A 12,832-nucleotide genomic window follows, 5' to 3' on the forward strand; every position below is an offset into this window, starting at 1 on the left:
GTCGTCTCTTACATCCCATGCCTGGCTCAAACCCATATCTTGTCTGACGGCACAACCAACTGGAGTAGAGACGGGTGAGGAGCCGTAGTATATATAGTAGATCTAGGAGTAGTTTCGCCCAGATGACACATGTTGGCTTTATGCCGGTGAAAGAGTTTTTCCCTCGCTAAGTCGATTTTCTGCATTTGTTAACAAAGCAACTATGTTTAACCGTGTGATTAAGTATTTTAGGTTATATCTATGAAAAACACGATGCGGTGATGAACCCCTCAAAAATTGAAAAGAGCAAGGCAACTAGTTTTTTTTGTGTGGGAGGGGGCTTGTATACCCCTTCTTCCGCAAGGAAGGCAGTCGCTTTCACTCTCTCCTCCATTATTTCTAAGATCAAAGCTTACACATCTCACTCCCTGGCCACTCAATCTTATTACCCTATTGGGATTTGAGAGAAAAACTCTAGAACTACACTTGCACATAAGGGATTTGATTTTCCCACCAATATACTCCATTGAGGTGGGTTCTCCAAACCATAGACGGAAGAAGTTGGCAGAAGCTTGTCTTGATGTATAAAATCTTTGTTGTCATCGTTGGGATCCTCTAATTGAGTTATGAACAGCCCCGTCGATTGACAGGATCGAGGTGTTCGATCCAATAGGGCCCCCAAATTCCAGGGCCCCCGAATTTGTACATCCCATAAATTTTGTCCTTATAATTTGCTTGGTGGCCTGGTTTTAGTAGTCCAAACGAGCGGCCCAGCGGGCCAGAAGTAGCACAACAGTATGCACGTGAATACTCCAGAACCCAGTAGTTGGGAATCGATCCATCGCCTTGTTTCCCTCGTGTTCCGCACTTTGGTATACTAGTTCTGTGTGTGCTCTCTCGTCGCGTCGGCATTCCCTTCCGTATTCCGATATGGTGACCTTTCCTAGCAATCCCACGGGAAAGCCAGGACCATTCTTGTGTGATCCTTGCCGGTGTTTCAGGTCCGGGTCCAGCGCCCCGCTTTGCTGCCTTTCGCTGACTGGTCTGCTGATCGGCGCTAAGGTTAGATCCTACAACTCATCGACCTGGCTTTCATGTTGGATTGTTTGAACTACTAATTTGTTCATTTCATAATTTGTGGAGCAGGAAAATCATGAGAAGAACAAGGTGTCAATCGGGTGCAGAAAAGACGAAGAAAAGAAAGAGATTAGATGCAGCAGCTGAGTCTCAAAGGGCGCTCTAGACAGATTTATCGTGAAAGAGTCTCAAATAAATTCTGAAAATCAATCTGCAGTGGGTAATGTTGATGATGGTCATGGTGATGATGCGTTAGAGGTTGAGGCTGACACTACAGAATTTGATGAAGGTGATGATGATAAATTGATACTACAGGCGATGACCGCGATGATGCAAATATTTGCAATGAACGCAATGATGTTAATACTGATGATGAAGACAATGATGCTAATACTAGTGTCGCAAATAATTATGGTACTGTCAGCGATGACACCAATAGCTCTATTCATCCTGGTATATTTGATCCAAGATATTGAGATCATCTTGATGCTAAAATGATTGATATTTTTAGTGCAAAAGGGTTCTAAAAGAGACTTGTCTATTCGGCATGGTCCTAGAGACAAATTATCAAGAAGGTTTTCCGCATCGGCATACATAAGATTTCTCCCAAATGGAGAAACATGTGATAGAGAATGGCTTGTATACATCAAAGAGCTTGAAAAAATATTTTATTTTTGCTGCAAATTATTGAGAAAGGGGCTTGGTAGAGGCTTGCTAGCAAATGAGAGTTTCAATGATTGGATACATCTTAGCATTCGACTTCAACAACATGAAACTAGTAGAGAACATATCAGAAATATGAGTACATGGTATAACTTGCGTATGGGGTTGCATAATAATCAGACAATTTATAAAGTTGCTCAACGAGAACTTGAAAAAGAAACGAAGCATTGGAGAAAAGTTTGTACATGATTATCTTGATTGTACAATTTCTTGGAGAACATAACATAGCATTCCAAGGCAGTAATAGCAAGTTGTACCAAGACAGTAATGGAAATTTCTTGGGGCTGGTTCAAATGTTGGCTAAATTTGACCCGGTTATAAAAGAGCATGTTGACTGAATTACCAATGATAAAACTCGTGATCATTATCTCGGTCCTTCCATCCAGAATGAGTGGATAACTGTGCTAGCTACTGCAATCTAGTCTGAAATCACTGAGAAGGTAAAAAGGCAAAGTACTTCTCCGTTATACTTGATTGTACACCTGATGTAAGCCATTAAGAGGAGATGTCTTTGATAGTAAGGTATGTTGATGCATCTTAGGGTTATGTTTGCATTGAGGAATATTTCTTAGGTTTCTTGGATGTGTATGGTACCACTGGAAAGTGATTGTTTGATGTTTTGTAAGAAGAATTGAAGAATCTCGACCTTGATATAAATAATGTGAGAGGACATGGATATGATAATTGGTCGAATATGAAATGAACACATCATGCATGCGGTACAAAGGAGACTTTTGAATGTAAATCCTAGAGTTTTTTATTCAGCTTGTGGTTGTCATAGTTTGAATTTGACACTATGTGATATGGCAAATTCTTGCTGTAATGCAACTGATTTTTTTGGAATTATCCAACACATCTATACAACATTTGCTAATTCTACTAAGAGGTGGCAAATTTTGAAAGATAATATGACAGGATTGAATCTCAAGTCATTGTCGACTACTCGTTTTGAGAGTCAGGTTCATAATGTTAAGGCTATAAGGTTCCAAATGTCAGATATAAGGGAGGCTTTCCTACAAGTGGCTGAAACTTTGTAGTGTAGCTAAATCATTGGTCGAAAGTGAACTTGGCGACTTTGAGTTTTTAGTTTCTATATCATCTAGTATGAAATATTGTCTTATATTAATTTGGTAAGCAAGCAACTATAGTCAAAGGATATGCTTATTGATAATGCAATTGAGTTGATTTCCTTTTTCACCAAGTACAGAGAAACGAGACTTTCAAAAGCATTGGAAGATGCTAAAGAAATTGCAGTGGAGATGTATATTAATCCAGGCTTTCGCATCAAGCGTAAAATTACAAGAAAAAGACAGTTCGATGAGGGCCCAGCTGATGCATCAACTGAATCACATTCTGTAGAGGAGTCATTTAGGATCAATTATGTTTTGCCTATTGTTGATCAAGCTATTGCTTCACTTAACACCAGATTTGGACTATACTAGGAGTTTGAAGGATGCTTGTGTGAAACTTGATGTTGCACTTACGCATGAAGACCACAGAGATATTGATGGAGAAGAATTGTGGAGGGAGTTAATTTTTATCAAGGAGTTACTTGAGAAATCTATGGGTCCTCTTGATATTTTGAAGTTTTTGGTGAAGCGCCCCTTTTATCGGTTTGCCAATATTGCATACAAAATGTTGTTAACCATTCATGTCACAGTCGCATCTGCGGAAAGGGGTTTTTCTAAACTCAAGTTGCTGAAATCTTACATGCGTTCTACTATGACACAAGAAAGACTCAGTGGATTGGCGACGATAGCACTTGAAAATGATATTGGAGAAGATTAACTATAAAGATATGATTTAAATTTTATTTCAAGAAATAAACGACGGATGATGCTTTTTGGAAGATCGTGAGGTTTGTTTATTTTTCTAGTGCTATATTTACTTTTTGAGAATGAATACTTGATATATTTCGGAACATTGTATGGAACATCGCATTATGAAGTTTTATAATAAAGTAAGCATATTATTTCTTTTTACTAGTTATTGATTGTGTTTAAACAAAAAATTAGAGCCTCATTTTGTAATCCGCACCGGGGCCCCCAAATTCTGGAGACGGGGTTGGTTATGAAGATTACCCCAACCTTGTTGTAAAGGTTTCGATCCGCCTTCATGGCCACCACATAGTGGAGAATGAACTAACCTTTGTGGTTTGTTCACCGAAGAATAGTGTGATCCGTTTGTGGCATTGGTGGCCTTTTTGGCACACACACCATTCCTTCCCCTTAAAAGAATGAGCTACATGAATCATCATCGTCTTTCGTGTCTCCCAATTGTGGTTTCTTCTACCTTTACTACTTGTTTCATTGTTTACTTGTTTTCTTGCTTCTACCTTGATATATAGGATTTTCCACGTAGTTGCATATCTAGAAAATATATATTTTTGTTAAGCCTAATTTACAAAAAGAACTAAATATTGTTAAGTGTCTATTCACCCCTCTCTAGTCACCCATACGATCCTTTCAACCGGTGTATGGATGTCTGCTGCAGTGTCCGTGCAACAGGTGGTCGTCTCCATGCTAGATGTGACCACAAGGTGGAAGATCTGGCCTTATCCCTCTAAATAAAAGCGATGGTTCACTTGGGCTTGGCATCTTGGTCATGTTCCTCCTTCCTGCTTGCGGTAGTGGTGGATGTTGGAGAGTAGGAAGTAAAACACATCGCTGGAGTCCACGTCAGCTCGTTTGGTCTCAAGAAAATTAGGGCACCCCTTCATCCAAGGGCAAACAAGCACTCTCTCTATCTCTAAATGTGTGTATCGGTTCAATGAATCTAGATTTTGGCCTACATTTTGCATAACTCTGAAAAAGGTATTTAGGACCGGAGAGAGTATGTAAAGATCTTGCGCACCTGGGGACGTGCCACTTGAGCATGGCTGCACCAAGGTGGTAGTGGGCCCCTATGGCCCTCTTGCCCATGGTTGTCTTTTGAGGTAATTTTCTTCGGTATTCTCATGGAATTCCCTTTAGGATATAACTTTATCAACCTTGCGTTACCAGGTAGAATCTCATTTAATCTCTGCAATGAAATAATTGTAAACACATTACAAGAACTCAAGGCCACTCTTCCTCTAGGCTTTCTTTCCGCACTATTACGCATACCCAAATAAGGAAAATTGGATTCAATTGTCCACTGATCCTATCTAAAATAAGATTGACTATGGATTCAAGCCTAAAATAAGATTGACTATGGATTCAAGCCATCACACATGGTTTCATAAAATCTGTACGAATTTTCAAGTATAAATCGAGCACTAGATAAATATTGCATAAATAGATAAATCTGATAACAAGATATAAATGTTTACCTCCAAATTGATCGATATAAAATGCAGGGAGTGCGCTCCATGGCACATAGTTCGCCGTGGTAAGCTTCTCTAAGATCAATTGCACGAGGCCAATTGCCGCGGGATAGATAGCTTAAGATGTGTTCAGGAAGATATCTTACATCTAATACCATGTAAGACTTTCGTACATGAATTTGGAGCAGTACCCTTTCTATTGGCTCGTGTATATGATTATATATTGTTACCGATTGATTTGCCACGGTTCTACCAGATTTCTCGGTCTCTCCGTGTAAATGGTCTTCATAGCTAAAAATCTCGGCCGGGTTTGAATTTGGGGGCTGAGTGATACGTCTCAAACGTATCTATAATTTCTTATGTTCCATGCTACTTTTATGATGATACCCACATGTTTTATACACATTATATGTCATTATTATGCATTTTCCGGCACTAACCTATTGACGAGATGCCGAAAAGCCGCTGTCGTTTTCTCGCTGTTTTTGGTTTCGAAATCCTAGTAAGGAAATATTCTCGGAATTGGATGAAATCAACGCCCAGGGTCCTATTTTTTCACGAAGCTTCCAGAAGTCCGAAGAGGAAACGAAGTGGGGCCACGAGGTGGCCACACAACAGGGCGGCGCAGCCCAAGCCCTGGCCGCGCCGGCCTACTGTGTGGGCCCCTCGTGACGCCCCTTGACCTGCCCTTCCGCCTACTTAAAGCATTCGTCGTGAAACCCCCAGTACCGAGAGCCACGATACGGAAAACCTTCCACAGACGCCGCCGCCGCCAATCCCATCTCGGGGGATTCAGGAGATCGCCTCCGGCACCCTGCCGGAGAGGGGAATCATCTCCCGGAGGTCTCTTCATCGCCATGATCGCCTCCGGATCGATGTGTGAGTAGTCCACCCCTGGACTATGGGTCCATAGCAGTAGCTAGATGGTTGTCTTCTCCTCATTGTGCTATCATGTTAGATCTTGTGAGCTGCCTATTATGATCAAGATCATCTATTTGTAATCCTTCATGTTGTGTTTGTTGGGATCCGATGAATATTGAATACTATGTCAAGTTGATTATCAATCTATCATATATGTTATTTATGTTCTTGCATGCTCTCCGTTGCTAGTAGAGGCTCGACCAAGTTGATACTTGTGACTCCAAGAGGGAGTATTTATGCTCGATAGTGGGTTCATGCCTCCATTAAATCTGGGACGATGTGACGAAAGATCTAAGGTTGTGGATGTGCTGTTGCCACTAGGGATAAAACATCGATGCTTTGTATAAGGATATTTGTGTTGATTACATTACACACCATACTTAATGCAATTGTCTGTTGTTTACAACTTAATACTGGAGGGGGTTCGGATGATAACCTGAAGGTGGACTTTTTAGGCATAGATGCATGCTGGATAGCGGTCTATGTACTTTGTCGTAATACCCTGATTAAATCTCATAGTACTCATCATGATATATGTATGTGCATTGTTATACCTTCTTTATTTGTCAATTGCCCAACTGTAATTTGTTCACCCAACATCTGTTTATCTTATGGGAGAGACACCACTAGTGAACTGTGGATCCCGGTCCTATTCTTTACATCTGAAATACAATCTACTGCAATTGTTCTTTACTGTTCTTTGCAAACAACCATCATCATCCACACTATACATCTAATCCTTTGTTTACAAGCAAGCCGGTGAGATTGACAACCTCGCTGTTACGTTGGGGCAAAGTTCTGTGATTGTGTTGTGCAGGTTCCACGTTGGCGCCGGAATCCCTGTTGTTGCGCCGCACTACACTCCTCCGCCATCAACCTTCAACGTGCTTCTTGGCTCCTCCTGGTTCGATAAACCTTGGTTTCTTTCTGAGGGAAAACTTGCTACTGTACGCATCACACCTTCCTCTTGGAGTTCCCAACGGACATGTCGACTGCACGCATCACTGAGCCGAGACACTTTATGAGAAAATATTGGTTACGCCCTGCTGGTTACCGGACGGTAACTACGAATATTCAAATATTTTTGAATTCTGAATTCAAATTGGAAATATTCAAATATTTTTGAATTCTGAATTCAAATTGCAAATATTCAAATATTTTTGAATTCTGAATTCAAATTTTGTTTGCAAGATCTCGCCGGTATTTTTCCGGTTTGCATGAAAAGAATTACGGAATTGCTATGTCTTAGTCAACTGAGAATTCGTTAAGTCTTAGTCACCCACAAAAATGCACTTGTAATTGCATTTTTCTGCTAGAAAAGTGCAACTGTTCCGAGTTGTACATTTTTTTGAACAACAGTTGCACATTTCTGAGGTGACTGAGTCGACTGACACATAGACACACCCAAAGAATTAAACCGGTAACCAAAACCTTGTATACGATAGAAACAGCCTCTATGGTGGCGTGCAAATTTCCCGCGATTCAAGTGATTCGGTTCTTACAATGTTGATCTGGGTCTCCAAGACAACTCAATCTTATCCCTTGCAGTCTCGGGCTGAATATGACTGATGCTAGCAATCAACAATTCAACATATATACTCCCTTGATATTTTCTCCTGTTATTTTCAAAGAAGAAATCGTCCGAGGAAATTATGTTGTCACTGGAGCCTCCAGACCTGGAAACCTTCCTTTGGGGGTCCTGGTGACGGCGACGAGTAGCCTGGCCATATCACGGCGACACTTGGGGCAGGTCGACGCCCTGTGGAACCACGGGAGGATGCAGGAGCTGTGGAAAACATGGGAGCACGGCAGCCTCACGACGTCATCCGAGCTTTCCTTGGACGCCGCAACATCCTCCATACACACGCAGCACTCGGCGCTGGCGGCGGTGTACGTCTTCTCCACCAAGTCGGCGGGGACGACGAGCCGGCGGTGAGCCGGCGTGGCCTGCTGGCACGCGCGGAGCAGCGCCCTAGGCTCGCTGTACACGGCCCTTACCGTGAGGGACATGGACACGTCGACGTTGCAGCGCGGATCGGCGCCCATACTGCGGTCCATGGCGGACCAGAACCCATTGACTATCGCAATGGCGAGGGTGTGCGGCAGGTAGCTGAAGTCCCACTTGTCGTCGGCGAGGTCGAAATCGCAGACGACCGGCGTCTGCGCGAGCATCTGGTGGATGATGCCGCTGCAGGTCTGGTAGCTCCGGAAGAAGGTGTCCGGGTCGTAGAGGTAGAACACCTGGTCGAAGCTCCGGGGCGGGTCCTCGCACACCACCCTTCCCCACGGAAGGCCTCCCACCGCGCGCACCACGTACTGGACGACCAGGTCGCCGTGCAAGCGCATGGAGCAGGGGTGGCCGGTGGCCGGATCCTTGGCGCGCCGCCCGATTGTGGATTGTCGGAGGCTGAGTCGGCACTCGGTCGCGGCCGCCGCCAGCGGTGGCATCTTCCTCAGCGGCGAATGCATCATGCATCGATCGATCCTCCGCTGGCTCAACTGAACTGAACACACAGACTCCCTCGTTAGATGTTGAGATTAAATAGGGTTGGATCAAGAACCTAGCTAGCTAGGCGTCTGCAAATCGATCCTAAGTTCCTAGCCCAAGCATGACTCGGATTGCGTAGAAAGAAATCACGACGTACTGTACACCTTGGCAAAGGGGATGATGATTCCATGAATATCTCGGGTCGGGCCGATCTCGATCCGTCTCTCTCACTTATAATCAATCCAAACTAGAGTAGAATTCGGATTTCCGTGTGCTTTGCCTACAAAAGGCGCACAGCCCGGCGCACAGACGCTTGAATACCATAGGGCATAACCAACAGGTGTTCCCCGCCTTGAACCCAGGCTCGTAGCAGGTGCGCCATGGCGGCGCCGGCAGCAGTAGCAGCAGCAATGTCATCGTCACGTGCGGCGGCGACGGAGACCCGCGTCCGCGGCTGCGGCAAGGTCACCAAGATGAAAAGGATCGACGACCAGCACTCCCCGTGTTCCCTGCGCCTCCACGGCCCCTTCGTCATCTACCTCGAGTCCCGCAAGATCGGAGACACGAGATCAAGAAGCGAGCACGAGGAGGGCCGGCCCTACGTCCCTGTATTCGACTGCCGGACGGAGGTCCAAGACCGTTCGCTCTTCCGGAGCTACGTGGCCTGCCGCGACCTCATCCACAGGATGCTCGCCGAGGGGCCGGTAACAGGAAAGTGCGACCTCGCCGCCGACAACTGGCAGAACTACAGGCCACATGAGTTCGCCACGACCATCGTCGACATTGTTCGCCAGGACACCGAGGACGCGTGTGGCGTTGTCCCGGCCTACGCGTTCGAGATCGAGATCGTCCTCCAGGTCTACTTGATCTACAGTGAGCCCAAGGCGCTGCTACTCGCGTGCAAACACCCCACACCGAGGAAGCGCCGCCGTCAGCCCGCCGGCGCGCTGTGTGCCATCTGTTTGCTGGAATTCTCGGAGAATCGAGAGGAGGAGACCGCCAGGCTGCCATGCTCGCATGTTTTCCACAGCCGGTGCGTCGCGCCGTGGTTCCACCGCGTCTCCACGTGCCCGACTTGCCGGCGTGACGCTGCCAACAGTATTGTACGGCAGGATGCCGTTCTCGAGACTGCCGCGGGCAATGATGTCGGGCCTCCAGTTCAGGTCGACAGTATCCTGCACGATGCCGTTGTCGTAGAACGGAGCTTGGAAACTGCCGAGGGCAACGGTGATCCGACTCCAGTTCATCAGGTCCACAGGCCGGTGCGTGCTCGAAGACAACCAGCACGTTTGGCGGACACAGTCTGGATTAGGGAGCTGCCCTAATAAGCTAGTATAACTACTCGCTGGCTTGTAGCGTTGATTTCTAAGCTGAATAGAACATGAGCTCTGAACACGGCGGGCTAGAATGGCCACCACCGTGCCGTGAATACATCCCATCATGATCGCCGGTGTTGTTGGAGTTTCCTGTAGTTGTTTTCAGTAGATGCTGCTCACAATTGGAATTGGAAGGCTTTGATTTTTTCAGATCGGCGCCAGGGGCCGCATGGTGGACGTAGGAAAAAATTGGAGGGTGGGAACAATTATTTTTTTTGCGCTCGTCCATCACCCGAATAGATAAAGGAAAATGACTCTATTCCTCCGGAGGCTGCGTCGCTCGCAACCTCCGGGTGGAGCGTCGTCGATTCGACTCATCGCGATCCTTCGCGTCGCGCCGCGTGTCCTCCGTGCACGAGAGACAGGGGAGATGGGTCCCACCACGTGCCTATCTCTTATCTTCTCCATTGCTCATCTCCTCCACACGTATTTTCTCTCTTTCTTTCATCTCCCACCTTCCCTAAAATCCTCCAGCGCAGAGAAACCAACTCTAAGTGCTGACGCCCATGGTGGAAACGGAGGTAGCGGTCGCAGCAGGCTCGAAATCCTAGCTCCCCGGCGCCGCGGTCGCGTGGAGATGGAAGTCGCGGCAGAGCCTGAGGCCCTAACTTCCCAGGCGCCCGCCTTCGCCAGAGATGGAGGCCGTCGTCGCCGGACATGGAGGTCGTGCCCCAGCAAAAGGCTGCATACCACTGCTGCAAGGGAGATCCGGCGGCGCAGCCGGCGGGCCGTCCGCCGCCGCCCGCCGCTGCAAAGGCAGTCTGCTGCGCCCAGCAGCTTGCTGCAAAACAACGCCGCCCCTACTTCCAGCGCCGGTCCCCGCTGCTACCAACATCGGCCGTCGATGGTGCAACGTGTTGCGCCGCTTGCTACCACAGGCAACCGCCATCGCTGCCACCGGCGACCGCCCCTGCTGATACCGGCGAAGGTCGCTGCTGCCACAAGCAAATGCCCCTGCTACCACCGGCGACCACCGCTGCTGCAAATGACGACCGGCTGCTGCCACCGCCGGAGTTGCAAATGCCTAGTGAAGGTGCTGCAAACGACCGCCGCCGGAGCTGCAAATGCCTAGTGAAGGTGCTGCAAGCGCCATCGCCGGAGCTGCAAACGACCGCCGCCGGAGCCGCAAATGCCTAGTTTTTTTTTTTTTTTTTTTCGAGCCCAGAAGGGCCTAGATGCTGCATTGATCACAAATAGTGGAGGTACAAGTTACATAGAGGACTTTAAAGGAAACTAAAATTACAATCAAGCCCTCACAATAAGCACCAAGGACCCTAAATTGAAAACTAAAAACTCCATCAAGTCCTTCTCCACAGATGCATCTGGAACTCCACCGCCGGCCATCCTCTCTCTCACCGGGGACAACACCACTTGGGAGAGAGAGCATGCTGAAGGCTGACGGAAAATCCACAAAGGGCCTCCTCATGGAGGTTGAACAGACGCTGGAGAAAGTCGTCGGCGTCGATAATGGCCAACTGCTGGCCTTCATGGTCGGCGGCCAAACATGGGCCACCGAGATTGTACTCCTGGAAACTGCAGCATGAAGACATCCCCGCCATCCAGCACTCCTCCGAGATCCCGCATGACCACAACCTCCTTCGGCACCTCGCCGACATGGACGAAAGGGGCACACCGAGATACGAGGACGAGCGTGAATAGCACCAAACTTGCGGACCTTATTCGAGGAGATGCCGACGACAACCTCCTTCCCCGCCTCCGGCTCCGGCCGATGGAGCACCACAGGATATGGAGGATTCGCCGGAGCGCACCGGATCTGGCCCAAAAGAACCGGTTCTCTACTCCAAGACAACGCCATAAAGGCAAAGCAACCAACAACAGGGGAAAATCTAGAACTACTATGCACAGGGGAACTTCCGGCACCTCTCCTCCGCCATCTCCGGCCGGCGACGCCGCCGGGGAAGGCTCGGGATTGGCCCGGCACCTCACAGGGGACTCTCAAGGGTTAGGTGGAGAAAGCAAGGAGGAGGGGGAAGAACGTGAGAAAGAAGTTGGGGCACTGAAATTTCCTCCCGCTCCCGCCGGATACAAATGGAGTGCCGCTTCGGCCGCATACGCGATTAGAAGTTTTTGTGGCAGCCGCTAATGGGCCGTGCTAGGCGTCGGTCGGCCGATCCGAGCGCCAAAGATCGGTCGTTCCCGCGCCGTTGATTACACATCATATGGTACGGAATCATTTACTTTTTCCTTGACTTGGTATGGTCCCTCCTGTCTTCTGTGCGTTCTGTCAAGGGAGAGAAGTGAGGTCGCTTCCACACTGTCTCTCTGTCACGTGGTCTGGTCGTATGCATGTGGAAGTGGAACCCACCTATCCTACTACTAGTTGCTTTTAAAATGTACAATAGTAGAAGTATATGAATACGTTGCTCTGAAGCTTACATGAGTGGAACCGGATGCATGCATGCATCATGCATAAGGTTAGCTCCACACAAGGCATCGTTGTAGTCTATGTACAAAAAAGTGGTTAAGCAACAATTTTAACTGCAATTTAATTTACAATAATAATTTCTAACAATTTTAACGAAACAACAAAAACTGTAGACGATTACAACAAAAACTGTAGACGGTTACAACAAAAAAATCCATATATATTTACAAACAATACAAAGTGGTCAAGCAATAATTAATTTTGTACATATTGAATTAGAACAGAAATTACCAACTATTTTTACAAAAGTAAAAAACGATTACAACAAAAAATCCATATGTTTGAATACAATGCAAAAGTGGCCAAGCAATAATCAATTGCTAGATATCGAATTACAACAAAATTCACCAACTATTTTTTACAAAACTCACAAATGATTACAACAACAAAAAAATGTTTACGAACAATGCAAGTGTGGTCAAGTAACAATCAATTTGATATGGACTGAATTACAATAAAAATCATCATCTATTTTTACAAAAGTCACAAATAATTACAACAAAAATCCATATGTTTGC

This window comes from Lolium rigidum, chromosome 6 (assembly GCF_022539505.1).
Source record: "Lolium rigidum isolate FL_2022 chromosome 6, APGP_CSIRO_Lrig_0.1, whole genome shotgun sequence".
Classification (NCBI taxonomy): domain Eukaryota; kingdom Viridiplantae; phylum Streptophyta; class Magnoliopsida; order Poales; family Poaceae; genus Lolium; species Lolium rigidum.